We start from the raw sequence: 12,702 nt of genomic DNA, 5'->3' as shown, positions 1-12,702 counted from the left end.
CATCTCATTTCACTACTCCTCTATGATGATTCATGTTGTTCCATCTCACATAGCTCATTAGTACTCCCTTGTGGTTGAATATATATGCATCTATTGTAGGTCCTAGGATACAACAATGAATTATGTAGAACAAATAAATAACATCAAAGGATACCGTACAACTTACAATAATGAAGACCTTGTGAAACAGCTGTGAAAACCAACATTTAATACATAAACTTTGATATTTTTGGTACAGTTGGGTCATTCATTTATTTTTACAGATTTGTTGTACACTCACATGGCAATCGTAGACTAAAATACTGAATTGTGTTGTGTGGAATATTGAGGAGGTGGTTGCTGTGTGGGTGCGAGATTCTGCATGTCATTTCTTGTCAACAGGCAGCCAATCTCAGAAGGGGGACTTGAAGAGGGAGACTGCAAAGCCTAGACACTGCTGCTCTCTTTCTTCTGAGTGTTTACTGTGCTAGTGTTTTTAGTTCATCTGTGTATCTCACATATTATGTGTCCAGTATGATAGAGCAAGAAAACTTTCTTAGCAAATAATGACAACATGACAATAACAGCAGCTGTAGATGATGTCATGAAAAGTTGAATGGTGGTTAGTAATGGAGGACATCAGGTGGATCCAGGTCTGGGTGTCAGACAGAACCCCTCGGTCCTGGAGAACAGGAGCAGAGTTAAAGGGAACATGATAGGAGACAGACAAACAAGCAAACACACAGGTTACAATTTGATGGATTAGTGCAGTGTTATAAATGGGAGATACAGTATGTACTTTAACACTTTTGGAAGGTATAGCCTCTACCTCAAGCTGGTCCCTCTCCGTTTCAGAGCACAGATAATCAGACTGATCCAAACTCACTGGTTCTGGTGGATGGGAAGATCGTTGGCTTCCACCGAGGTAACCCGAGCAAGACAAAGAGAAAAATGCAAATATTTCTTATCTGACATTTTATATATTCACCTTAACAGATGGTGACCCCAGCTAGGAGCAAAAGAGGTTTTCCAGGTCTCGCCTTCCTTTCATCCTTCTTCCAAACCAAGTCATTCGCCCAGATGTGGTAGCACTTGGTCCCCTTCTTGATTCTGCTCTGGTAGCTCTCCTTCTGTTTCTCCTGCGCCTTGTCCATGTTCAGTCTCACCTTGATTGATAACAGGAATAAATGCAAATATAGTTCATATTACAAATACATTTCTTACATATCTCTTAGAGGGAAGGAAAATAAATGAACAGTGGACAATCATTTTTACCTCCACATCCTTCTCAGTCTTTGACTGAAGGTGGTCCTCGAAGGTGTTCTGATCTGGTACGACAACTTCCACCACATCAGGTGGAGTATCAGTGATCTGAAAGTACTTTATACAAACATAGCAATAGACAAACAACACCAAGTCAATCACACATTGGAAAGACTACAGTATATGTAATAACTGTATATACAGTAGAAAAACAATATCTATTGACAATGTAAGATGTTGAAATATGTCTGATAATGTACCATGGAAAAATAAATCAAACAAACCATTGGTGACAGAATACAACCTATAACATCTGTAACTTGTTCCAGCGTTCATGATCACGGTCACTCAAGATGACCTCGGGAGAACCGTGGGTGTTGAAGATGTCCATCATTGATGGGTATCATACAAAACTAAAAATCTATTTTTGGTTCCAAGTACCCTTTCTAATGGGTTACAGAAGGGAATATAGAGTTAAGCACGAATAGGTATTGCCTCCACCCACTTGGTAAAGCGATTGGTCACCGTCAGACACCAGCGATTTCCATTCCTGGAATGAATGGAGGCTCCGACGAGTTCCACCCTAACATTTAAAGTGTTAGAGAGAAGATTACTGTAACGGTCGTCGGTGGAAGAAGGTGAGGACCAAAGCGTAGCGTGGTACTTGTTCATGTTATTTATTTAAACTGAACACTGTCAAACAAAGAAACAAAAAGCACAACCCGAAACAGCTCCGTCAGGCGATTCCGGTAGTACCGGAGTAAAGGGCGACTCCGGCAGCTCCTGACTGACGGGCGGCTCCGGCAGCACAGGACAGATGGGCGGCTCCGGCAGCTCAGGACAGACGGGCGGCTCCGGCAGCTCAGGACAGATGGGCGGCTCCGGCAGCTCAGGACAGATGCGCGGCTCCGACAGCTCAGGACAGACGGTAGACTCTGGCAGCTCAGGACAGACAGGAGACTCCGGCAGCTCAGGACAGACGGGCGGCTCCGGCAGCTCAGGACAGATGGGCGGCTCCGGCAGCTCAGGACAGATGGGCGGCTCCGGCAGCTCAGGACAGATGGGCGGCTCCGGCAGCTCAGGACAGACGGGCGGCTCCGGCAGCTCCTGACTGACGGGCGGCTCCGGCAGCTCAGGACAGATGGGCGGCTCCGGCAGCTCAGGACAGACGGGCGGCTCCGGCAGCTCAGGACAGATGGGCGGCTCCGGCAGCTCAGGACAGACGGGCGGCTCCGGCAGCTCAGGACAGATGGGCGGCTCCGGCAGCTCAGGACAGATGGGCGGCTCCGGCAGCACAGGACAGATGGGCGGCTCCGGCAGCTCAGGACAGACGGGCGGCTCCGGCAGCTCAGGACAGATGGGCGGCTCCGGCAGCTCAGGACAGACGGGCGGCTCCGGCAGCTCAGGACAGACGGGAGACTCTGGCAGCTCAGGACAGACAGGAGACTCCGGCAGCTCAGGACAGACAGGCGGCTCCGGCAGCTCAGGACAGACGGGAGACTAATGCGGCTCAGGACAGACGGGAGACTCCGGCGGCTCAGGACAGACGGGAGACTCCGGCGGCTCAGGACAGACGAGAGACACCGGCGGCTCAGGACAGACGGGAGACTCTGGCAGCGCTGGACAGACGGGAGACTCCGGCAGCGCTGGACAGACGGGAGCACCTGGAGGAAGGAGACGGAGAGACAGCCTGGTGCGTGGGGCTGCCACCGGAGGCCTGGTGCGTGGAGGAGGCACCGGATAGGCCAGCCCGTGGAGGCTCACTGGAAGTCTCGAGCACCGAGCCTGCACAACCCTACCTGGCTGGATACTCCCTGTCGCCAGGCCAGTGCGGCGAGGAGGAACAGACCGCCCTGGGCTGTGCTGGCGAACCGGGGACACCGTGCGTAGGGCTGGTGCCAGGTACCCCGGCCCAAGGAGACGCACTGGAGACCAGATGTGCTGAGCCGGCTTCATGGCACCTGGCTCAATGCCCACTCTAGCCCGGGTGATACGAGGCGCTGCGATGTAATGCACTGGGCTATGTCTGCGCACCGGGGACACCGTGCGCCTCACGGCATAACACGGTGCCTGCCCGGTCCACCTCTCTCCACGGTAAGCACAGGGAGTTGGCTCAGATCTCCTACCTGATTTAGCCACACTCCCCGTGTGCACACCCCCAAGACATTTGGCTGCTGTGCTGCCTCCTCATACCACCGCCACTCAGCTTTCTCTGCCTCCAGCTCTGCCTTGGGGCGGTGATATTCCCCAGCCTGTGCCCAGGGTTCTTCTTCATCCAGAATCTCCTCCCATGTCCACGAGTCCAGAGATTTCTTCTGCTGCCCAATACCACACTGCTTGGTCCTTTTTTTGGTGGGTGATTCTGTAACGGTCGTCGGTGGAAGAAGGTGAGGACCAAAGCGTAGCGTGGTACTTGTTCATGTTATTTATTTAAACTGAACACTGTCAAACAAAGAAACAAAAAGCACAACCCGAAACAACACCGTCAGGTGCAAAACACACTAATCAGAAAATATAAATCACCCACACCTCAAGGGTGAAAACACGTTGCCTAAGTATGGTTCTCAATCAGGGACAACGATTAACAGCTGCCTCTGATTGAGAACCATACCAGGCCAAACACAGAAATACCAAATCATAGAAAAAAGAACCTATACTGCCCACCCAACTCACGCCCTGACCATACTAAAACAAAGACATCACAAAGGAACTAAGATCAGAACGTGACAATTACTTTATTCTTACCCGTATCTGTGTCATACAGTCTGCAGATTTTCATATTTGTAAGGATACTGACACAAACACACACATTCTATAATATTGAACTCTGCTGTGGTCAAATAAATTAACCATTCCAAAACAACTTATCAGGGCAAAATTTGAATTGTGACACTTACTGATCATGTGCCATGGTGAAACAACTTTGATGGGCTTCAACTCCGGCGCCACAGTCTTCGCCTTCTCGAACTTCTGTCAGGCTAGACAGAGTACCTTTAAGCACAAAGTGACAAGACAGGGTAGACAGGGTACCTTTAAGCACAAAGTGACAAGACAGGCTAGACAGGGTACCTTTAAGCACAAAGTGACAAGACAGGGTAGACAGGGTACCTTTAAGCACAAAGTGACAAGACAGGGTAGACAGGGTACCTTTAAGCACAAAGTGACTAGACAGGGTACCTTTAAGCACAAAGTGACAAGACAGGTTAGACAGGGTACCTTTAAGCACAAAGTGACAAGACAGGTTAGACAGAGTACCTTTAAGCACAAAGTGACAAGACAGGCTAGACAGGGTACCTTTAAGAACAAAGTGACAAGACAGGCTAGACAGGGTACCTCTAAGCAAAAAGTGACAAATTGAAACATTGTGTGCTCTCTGATATGACAGTCATTGAAATCATAATCATTTCAGATATAATAGAATGTGATTGATAAACAGAAGGTTATTTCAATTGCCCAGCTGTCCACCTCCTTGACGATTCCCTGTCAGAAGAAGCATAGTTTGCATCTCGGTCAGCATGGCCTCCTTCTCCTCCTTAGTAAAAATCACCCTCCTGTGTGGCTGGCCATCCGTCCCCCGTAGGTACATGTGATTGCCTAACAAGTTGGACGAGAAGAGTTGTTGAAATACTCAAGTCTAAGTACATTTACACTGCTGTCTTTCTCTCTCAGTTTCTCTCTCTCCATCTCTCTATCTCGCTCTGTCTTCCACTCTCTTCCCACCTATCTCTCCCTTTCTCACTTTCATCCTTTCTTTCTCACTTCCTCCCACCCTCTCTTTCTCTGTCTATCTAGCGAAGACACCTGGTAAAGGGAATTTGGAATCACCATAATTGCTTACACCTATCTAATTGATTGATCAGGTTTAACTTATAGCTAGACACTTCAATATGACAGACATATTACTATATCAGTGGAGGCTGCTGATGGGAGGACGGTACATAATAATGGCTGAAATGGAGTCAATGGAATGGTGTCAACCACATGGAAACCAGGTGTTTGATACCAATCCATTTTCTCCATTCCAGACATTATTATGTACCGTTCTCTCCTTCGCAGCTTTCACTGAACTATATGCATAGTGAGCAACATGTAGGTGACCAACTAGCTAGATGGAAAATGGCAGGGGACACTATTTGGAATGACAGGCTCTGGTAAAATGTAGTGCAATATACAGGGAATAGGGTGTCATTTGGGACGCACTCATGATGATGCGGAAGAGAGCCGGAGGTCAATAAAACAATGGAAGGAAAAGGTCAGAGTTGTTTTAGCAGCTTCAGCTGAAGAGCCTGCCCTTTGCGATACGTGAATGTGTGTGTTTGTGTATGCAGGGTGTGTGTGTGTGCGTGTGAGAGAGATATTGCTGAGTTTGTGTTGTAATCTTGTGAAATGTCTGATGATGAAATCTCTCTCTCATATTTCTGAAACACATATGCCTATGTTTTATATTTGATCAATAGCAATGTTCCCTCTAAGCTGGGCGTGAGCGCAGTGGCCCCGAGACTGCCGAGTGGCGCAGAGGTCGAAGGCATTGTATCGCAGTGCTAGAGGTGCCACTACAGACCCGGGCTCGATCCCAGGCAGCCGGCCGTGACCGGGAGGCCCATGAGGAAGCGCACAATTGGCCCAGTTTCGTCCGGGTTCTGGGAGGGTTTGACCGGCCGGGATGTCCTTGTCCCATCGCACTCTAGCGACTCCTTGTGGCAGGCCGGGCGCATGCACGCTGACTTTGGTCGCCAACTGTACGGTGTTTCCTCCGACAAATTGGCTGGCATCCGAGCAATGTGTCAAGAAGCACTGTGGCTCGGCAGGGTGGTGTTTTGGAGGACGCATGCCTATTGACCTTCATCTCTCCCGATAAAGCCTTTTTTGGGGGTCTCAGGCTGTTAGCGGTCGGTGCACCCGGTTCATCTGCACTGTGCGCCAGGTAGGCCAACTGTTGCCATTTTGAACCAGTGTCAGAACTCCCCAAGGAGATGTGGGTGTGGAGTTAGGCGCAGGAGAAACAAGTTCCGAAGGAAAATGGCATTTATTTAAGGCAGCTCAAAAAAAGTACAGGACACCGGACTACAGCAGTAGCCATGAAACCCCACTCAGACACAGTCAAGGGAAAAAACACCTGTTAAACATGAACTATTGAAAACGCAACCCAAACTAACTGACAGCCAAACAAAAACAATCCCGCACAAAAACCCAAAGGACATGTCAAGATAAATACCCCCCTAATTAAACAAAATGAAATCAGGTGAAACACAAGACAGACATAACCAAAAGAAAGGGAAAAATGCTCGGTGGCAGACCGGCGACGATGACCGACGACCGCCGGTTACTGGTTACCACCTAGCTACTGGTTACCACCGGGCTACTGGTTACCACCTAGCTACTGGTTACCACCTAGCTGCTGGTTACCACTGGTTACCACCGGGCTACTGGTTACCACCTAGCTACTGGTTACCACCGGGCTACTGGTTACCACCTAGTTACTGGTTACCACCTAGCTACTGGTTATTACCTAGCTACTGGTTACCACCTAGCTACTGGTTACCACCGGGCTACTGGTTACCACCGGGCTACGGGTTACCACCTAGCTACTGGTTACCACCTAGTTACTGGTTACCACCTAGCTACTGGTTACCACCGGGCTACTGGTTACCACCTAGCTACGGGTTACCACCTAGCTACTGGTTACCACCGGGCTACTGGTTACCACCTAGTTACTGGTTACCACCTAGCTACTGGTTATTACCTAGCTACTGGTTACCACCTAGCTTCTGGTTACCACCTAGCTTCTGGTTACCACCTAGCTACTGGTTACCACCGGGCTACTGGTTACCACCTAGCTACTGGTTACCACCTAGCTTCTGGTTACCACCTAGCTACTGGTTACCACCGGGCTACTGGTTACCACTTAGCTACTGGTTACCACCTAGTTACTGGTTACCACCTGGCTACTGGTTACCACCTGGCTACTGGTTACCACTTGGCTACTGGTTACCAACTAGCTACTGTTTACCACCTAGTTACTGGTTACCACCGGGCTACTGGTTACCACCTAGCTACTGGTTACCACCTAGCTACTGGTTACCACCTAGCTACTGGTTACCACCTAGTTACTGGTTACCACCTAGCTACTGGTTACCACCTAGCTACTGGTTACCACCTAGCTACTGGTTACCACCTAGTTACTGGTTACCACCTAGCTACTGGTTACCACCTAGCTACTGGTTACCACCTAGCTACTGGTTACCACCTGGCCACTGTTAGTCTTTTCATCACTGCTGGATGGGAGAATTTGTTCAGCCTCAAAATAGGACTATGAACCAATTGAACATCAGTCCAGATGCTCCTGGCTTAGCTCTGTTTGCATAGCAACCAGGTGAGGGAAACAAAAGAGAGGCACACACACATGCAGGTTTTTCTCTTCTTCACTCGCTCTGCGCTCACAGTCACACACTGAACCACACAGAACTGTATTTGTTCTCTTTGTTGTGGGTTTTATCGACGTGATGCAGTGGAGAGAGAGGGATGAATTGGGACAATCACCCTGCCATCAAAAAGGCTCTTTTATAGGCTGTATTATTGGCGTTTTGATTAGGCCCTTTCATGATCATTGTGATGTATTGTAGGAGTACTGACCAGTCACAGTCAGCGGTGAGCCCAATAGTCATCATCACACACTGTTGAGTCCAATCACAGGATGAATTATTATTATTGTGGCAGACTGCTGCTGGTTGTGAAGTGTGTGTGTGTGTGTGTGTGTGTGTGTGTGTGTGTGTGTGTGTGTGTGTGTGTGTGTGTGTGTGTGTGTGTGTGTGTGTGTGTGTGTGTGTGTGTGTGTGTGTGTGTGTGTGTGTGTGTGTGTGTGTGTGTGTGTGTGTCCTTTAGGGTGTCCACCCACTCTGAAAACCAACTTTGGTGATGAAATCTCACTTCTTTATGTTATAAAATGCATTTTACCAAGACAAATATGACTATTCATGTTCTGAATCATTCGGTGTCTAACATCCCTTAGAGAAAATCACATTCATTTTTCATAAAAACATTAGTTGTTCTAAAAACACGTGTTCATGTGATCACATGGGGTGGCAGGGTAGTCTAGTGGTTAGAGCGTTGGACTAGTAACCAAAAAGATGCAAGTTCAAATCCCCAAGCTGACAAGGTACAAATCTGTCATTCTGCCCCTGAACAGGCAGTTAACCCAAGAATTTGTTCTTAACTGACTTGCCTAGTAAGATAAACATGAAGTTAATGTGATATTAAATTAAGTTTGTGTGATATTATGTTTATTTAAAAAATAAAAATTATTTTACCTTTATTTAACCAGGTAGGCTAGTAGAGAACAAGTTCCCATTTGCAACTGCAACCTGGCCAAGATAGAGCAAAGCAGTGTGACACAGACAACAACACAGAGTTGCATATGGAGTAAACAATAAACAAGCCAATAACACAATAAACAAGTCAATGACACAGTAGAAAAAGATTAAGTCTATATACAGTGTGTGCAAAAGGCATGAGAAGGTAGGCAATAAATAGGCCATAGGAGCGAATATTTACAATTTAGCAGATTAACACTGGAATGATAAATGAGAAAATGATTATGTGCAAGTAGAGATACTGGTTGCAAAAGAGCAGAAAAGTAAATAAAATAAAAACAGTATGGGGATGAGGTAGGCAGATTGGGTGGGCTATTTACAGATGGACTATGTACAGCTGCAGCGATCGGTTAGCTGCTCAGATAGTTGATGTTTAAAGTTGGTGAGGGAAATAAAAGTCTCCAACTTCAGCGATGTTTGCAATTCGTTCCAGTCACTGGCAGCAGAGAACTGGAAGGAACGGCGGCCAAATGAGGTGTTGGTTTTGGGATGATCAGTGAGATATACCTGCTGGAGCGTGTGCTATGGGTGGGTGTTGTTATCGTGACCAGTGAACTGAGATAAGGCAGAGCTTTACCTAGCATAGACTTACAGATGACCTGGAGCCAGAGGGTTTGGCGACGAATATGTAGCGAGGGCCAGCCGACTGGAACATACAGGTCACAGTCGTGGGTGCTATAAGGTTATTTGGTAACATAACGGATGGCACTGTGATAGACTGCATCGAGTTTGGTGAGTAGATTGTTGGAAGCTATTTTGTAGATGACATCACCAAAGTCAAGGATTGGTAGGATAGTCAGTTTTACGAGGGTATGTTTGGTGGCATGAGTGAAGGATGCTTTGTTTTACGAAATAGGAAGCCGATTCTGGATTTAATTTTGGTTTGGAGATGCTTAATGTGAGTCTGGAAGGAGAGTTTACAGTCTAACCAGACACCTAGGGATTTGTAGTTGTCCACATATTCTAAGTCAGAACCGTCCAGAGTAGTGATGCTGGACGGGCGGGCAGGTACGAGCAGCGATCGCTGAAGAGCATGCATTTAGTTTTACTTGCATTTAAGAGCAGTTGGAGGCCACGGAAGGAGAGTTGTATGGCATTGAAGCTCGTCTGGAGATGAGTTAACACAGTGTCCAAAGAAGGGACAGAAGTATACAGAATGGTGCCATCTGCATAGAGGTGGATCAGAGATTCACCGCCAGCAAGAGCGCCATCATTGATGTATACAGAGAAGAGAGTCGGTCCGAGAATTGAACCCTGTGGCACCCCCATAGAGACCGCCAGAGGTCCGGACAACAGGCCCTCCGATTTGACACACTGAACTCTATCAGAGAAGTAGTTGGTGAACCAGGGGAGGCAGTCATTTGAAAAACCAAGGCTGTTGAGTCTGACGATAAGAATGTGGTGATTGACAGAGTCGGAAGCCTTGGCCAGGTTGATGAATATGGCTGCACAGTATTGTCTCTTATCGATGGCGGTTATGTTATTGTTTAGCACCTTGAGCGTGGCTGAGGTGCACCCATGACCAGCTCTGAAACCAGATTGCATAGCAGAGAAGGTATGGTGTGATTCGAAATGGTCGGTGATCTGTTTGTTAACTTGGCTTTCCCTTAGAAAGGCATGGTGGGATAGATATAGGTCTGTAACAGTTTGGGTCTAGAGTGTCTCCCCCTTTGAAGAGGGGGATGACCGCAGCAGCTTTCCAATATTTGGGAATCTCAGACAATACGAAAGACAGGTTGAATAGGCTAGTAATAGGGGTTGCAACATTTTAGGCAGATCATTTTAGAAAGAGAGGGTCCAGATTGTCTAGCCGGCTGATTTGTATGGGTCCAGATTTTGCAGCTCTTTCAGAACATCAGCTATCTGGATTTGGGTGAAGGAGAAATGGGGGAGGCTTGGGCGAGTTGCTGTGGGGGGTGCAGGGCTGTTGCCCGGTGTTGGGGTAGCCAGGTGGAAAGCATGGCCAGCCATAGAAAAATGCTTATTGAAATTCTAAATTTTTGTGGATTTATCGGTGGTAACAGTGTTTCCTAGCCTCAGTGCAGTGGGCAGCTGGGAGGAGGTACTCTTATTCTCCATGGACTTTACAGTGTCCCAGAACATTTTTGAGTTTGTGCAACATGATGCAAACTTATGTTTGAAAAAGCAAGCCTTAGCTTTCCTAACTGCGTGTGTATATTGGTTCCTAACTTCCCTGAAAAGTTGCACACCTTGGGGGCTATTCAATGCTAATGCAGTACACCACAGGATGTGTTTGTGCTGGTCAAGGGCAGTCAGGTTTGGAGTGAACCAAGGGCTATATCTGTTCCTGGTTCTACATTTTTTGAAAGGGGCATGCTTATTTAAGATGGTGAGGAAGGCACTTTTAAAGAATAACCAGGCATCCTCTACTGACGGAATGATGTCAATATCCTTCCAGGATACCCGGGGCAGGTCGATTAGAAAGGCTTGCTCGCTGAAGTGTTTTAGGGAGCGTTTGACAGTGATGAGGGGTGGTTGTTTGACCGCAGACCCATTACGGATGCAGGCAATGGGGCAGTGATCGCTGAGATCTTAGTTGAAGACAGTATATGTATATTTGGAGGGCAAATTGGTTAGGATGATATCTATGAGAGTGCCCGTGTTTACAGATTTGGGGTTGTACCTGGTAAATTCATTCATAATTTGTGTGAGATTGAGGGCATGAAGCGCAGCTGGGGGCAGAGGGTGGCCTATAGCAAGCGGCAACGGTGAGAGACGTGTTTCTGGAAAGGTGTTTTTTTAAGTAGAAGCTTGAATTGTTTGAGTACAGACCTGCATAGTAAGACAGAACTCCGAAGGCTATCTCTGCAGTAGATTGTAACTCCGCCCCCTTTGGCAGTTCTATCTTGTCGGAAAATTTTATAGTTAAGGATGGAAATTTCAGGGTTTTTAGTGGTCTTCCTAAGCCAGGATTCAGACATGGCGAGGACATCCGGGTTGGCAGTGTGTGCTAAAGCAGTGAATAAAACTAACTTAGGGAGGAGGCTTCTAATGTTAACATGCATGAAACCAAGGCTTTTGCGGTTACAGAAGTCAACAAATGAGAGCACCATGTAAACCAGGTGATGTCACCGCATGTGTGGGATGTGGAACTAATGGGTTAGCTAAGGAATATTTAGCAGAGCTAGAGGCTCTACAGTGAAATAAGACAATAATCACTAACCAGAACAGCAATGGACAAGGCATATTGACATTAGGGAGCAGTCCGATATGCTCTCGACAGGTAGTGGGCCGCGGCTAGCAGGCTACCAGATGGGCATTCAGGGGATGTCGCAATGTAGGAGCCAGTTGAAGAACCCCCTCGGGCAGATTACGTCGGTAGTCTAGTCGTGAAGAATCGGCGGGGCTCCATACCGGTAGTAAAAGGGTTCCAGGCCAATAGGCAAAATAGGTATTGTAGTCCAAGGAGTGGCTAATGGACCTATTCAGCTAGCCGGGAGATGGGCCTAGCATGGGCTAGCCCAGGCTAATTGGTCGCTTGTTTCGGGACATAGACGTTCGCCAGGAGAAGCCACTCGGATTGCAGCTAGCTAGCTGTGATGATCCAGGTGAAAAGGTTCAGAGTTTCCAGTAGGAATCCGGGGATATGGAGAGAAAATAGGTCCGGTATGCTCCGGTTTGAATCGTGTTGTGCAAACTGCAAAATTTTCCAAGCTAAAGGTTAGCTGATGACCGCTAGCAGTGGTTAGCTGACTACTAGCTAGCAGCTAGTTAGCTGGCAGGCTTCTGTTGGGGGCTCTGGTTCAAAAGTAAAGAAATATACTTTAGAAAAAAGCAGACCCATACCACATTGGGTGTGGCAGGTTGCAGGAGAGTATTTTGAAGTTGAGGTTTAGAAAAATATAAAAAGATATGCGAAGAAAAAATATATAAAAAATATATATACACGTGACACGACGAGACGTCTGACTGCTACGCCATGCACAACAACAATATAATATTCAGAAATAGTGAATCTTTCCTTTAATTCTTGCACAGAATCCAGCCTAGCTGACATGATGCAATTATCCACATTGTTGACCACATCTGTTCTCTGGCCTCCATTGATTTAGTCTCCCTAATTCTGGCC

The 12,702-nt window shown here is 47.3% G+C and overlaps 1 protein-coding gene across 2 annotated transcripts in view; it reads left to right on the top strand.

Annotated features, from left to right (window-relative positions):
* The window catches only part of LOC135504148 (plexin-A2-like), a 467,742-nt gene that overhangs the window by 220,265 nt on the left and 234,775 nt on the right, over positions 1 to 12,702 (top strand). The gene's annotated exons all lie outside the window — the stretch shown is intronic.

Source organism: Oncorhynchus masou, chromosome 18 (assembly GCF_036934945.1).
Source record: "Oncorhynchus masou masou isolate Uvic2021 chromosome 18, UVic_Omas_1.1, whole genome shotgun sequence".
Lineage (NCBI taxonomy): Eukaryota > Metazoa > Chordata > Actinopteri > Salmoniformes > Salmonidae > Oncorhynchus > Oncorhynchus masou.
The sequence above is the reverse complement of the archived record's forward strand: the minus strand, read 5'-3'. Positions and strand labels throughout refer to the sequence as shown.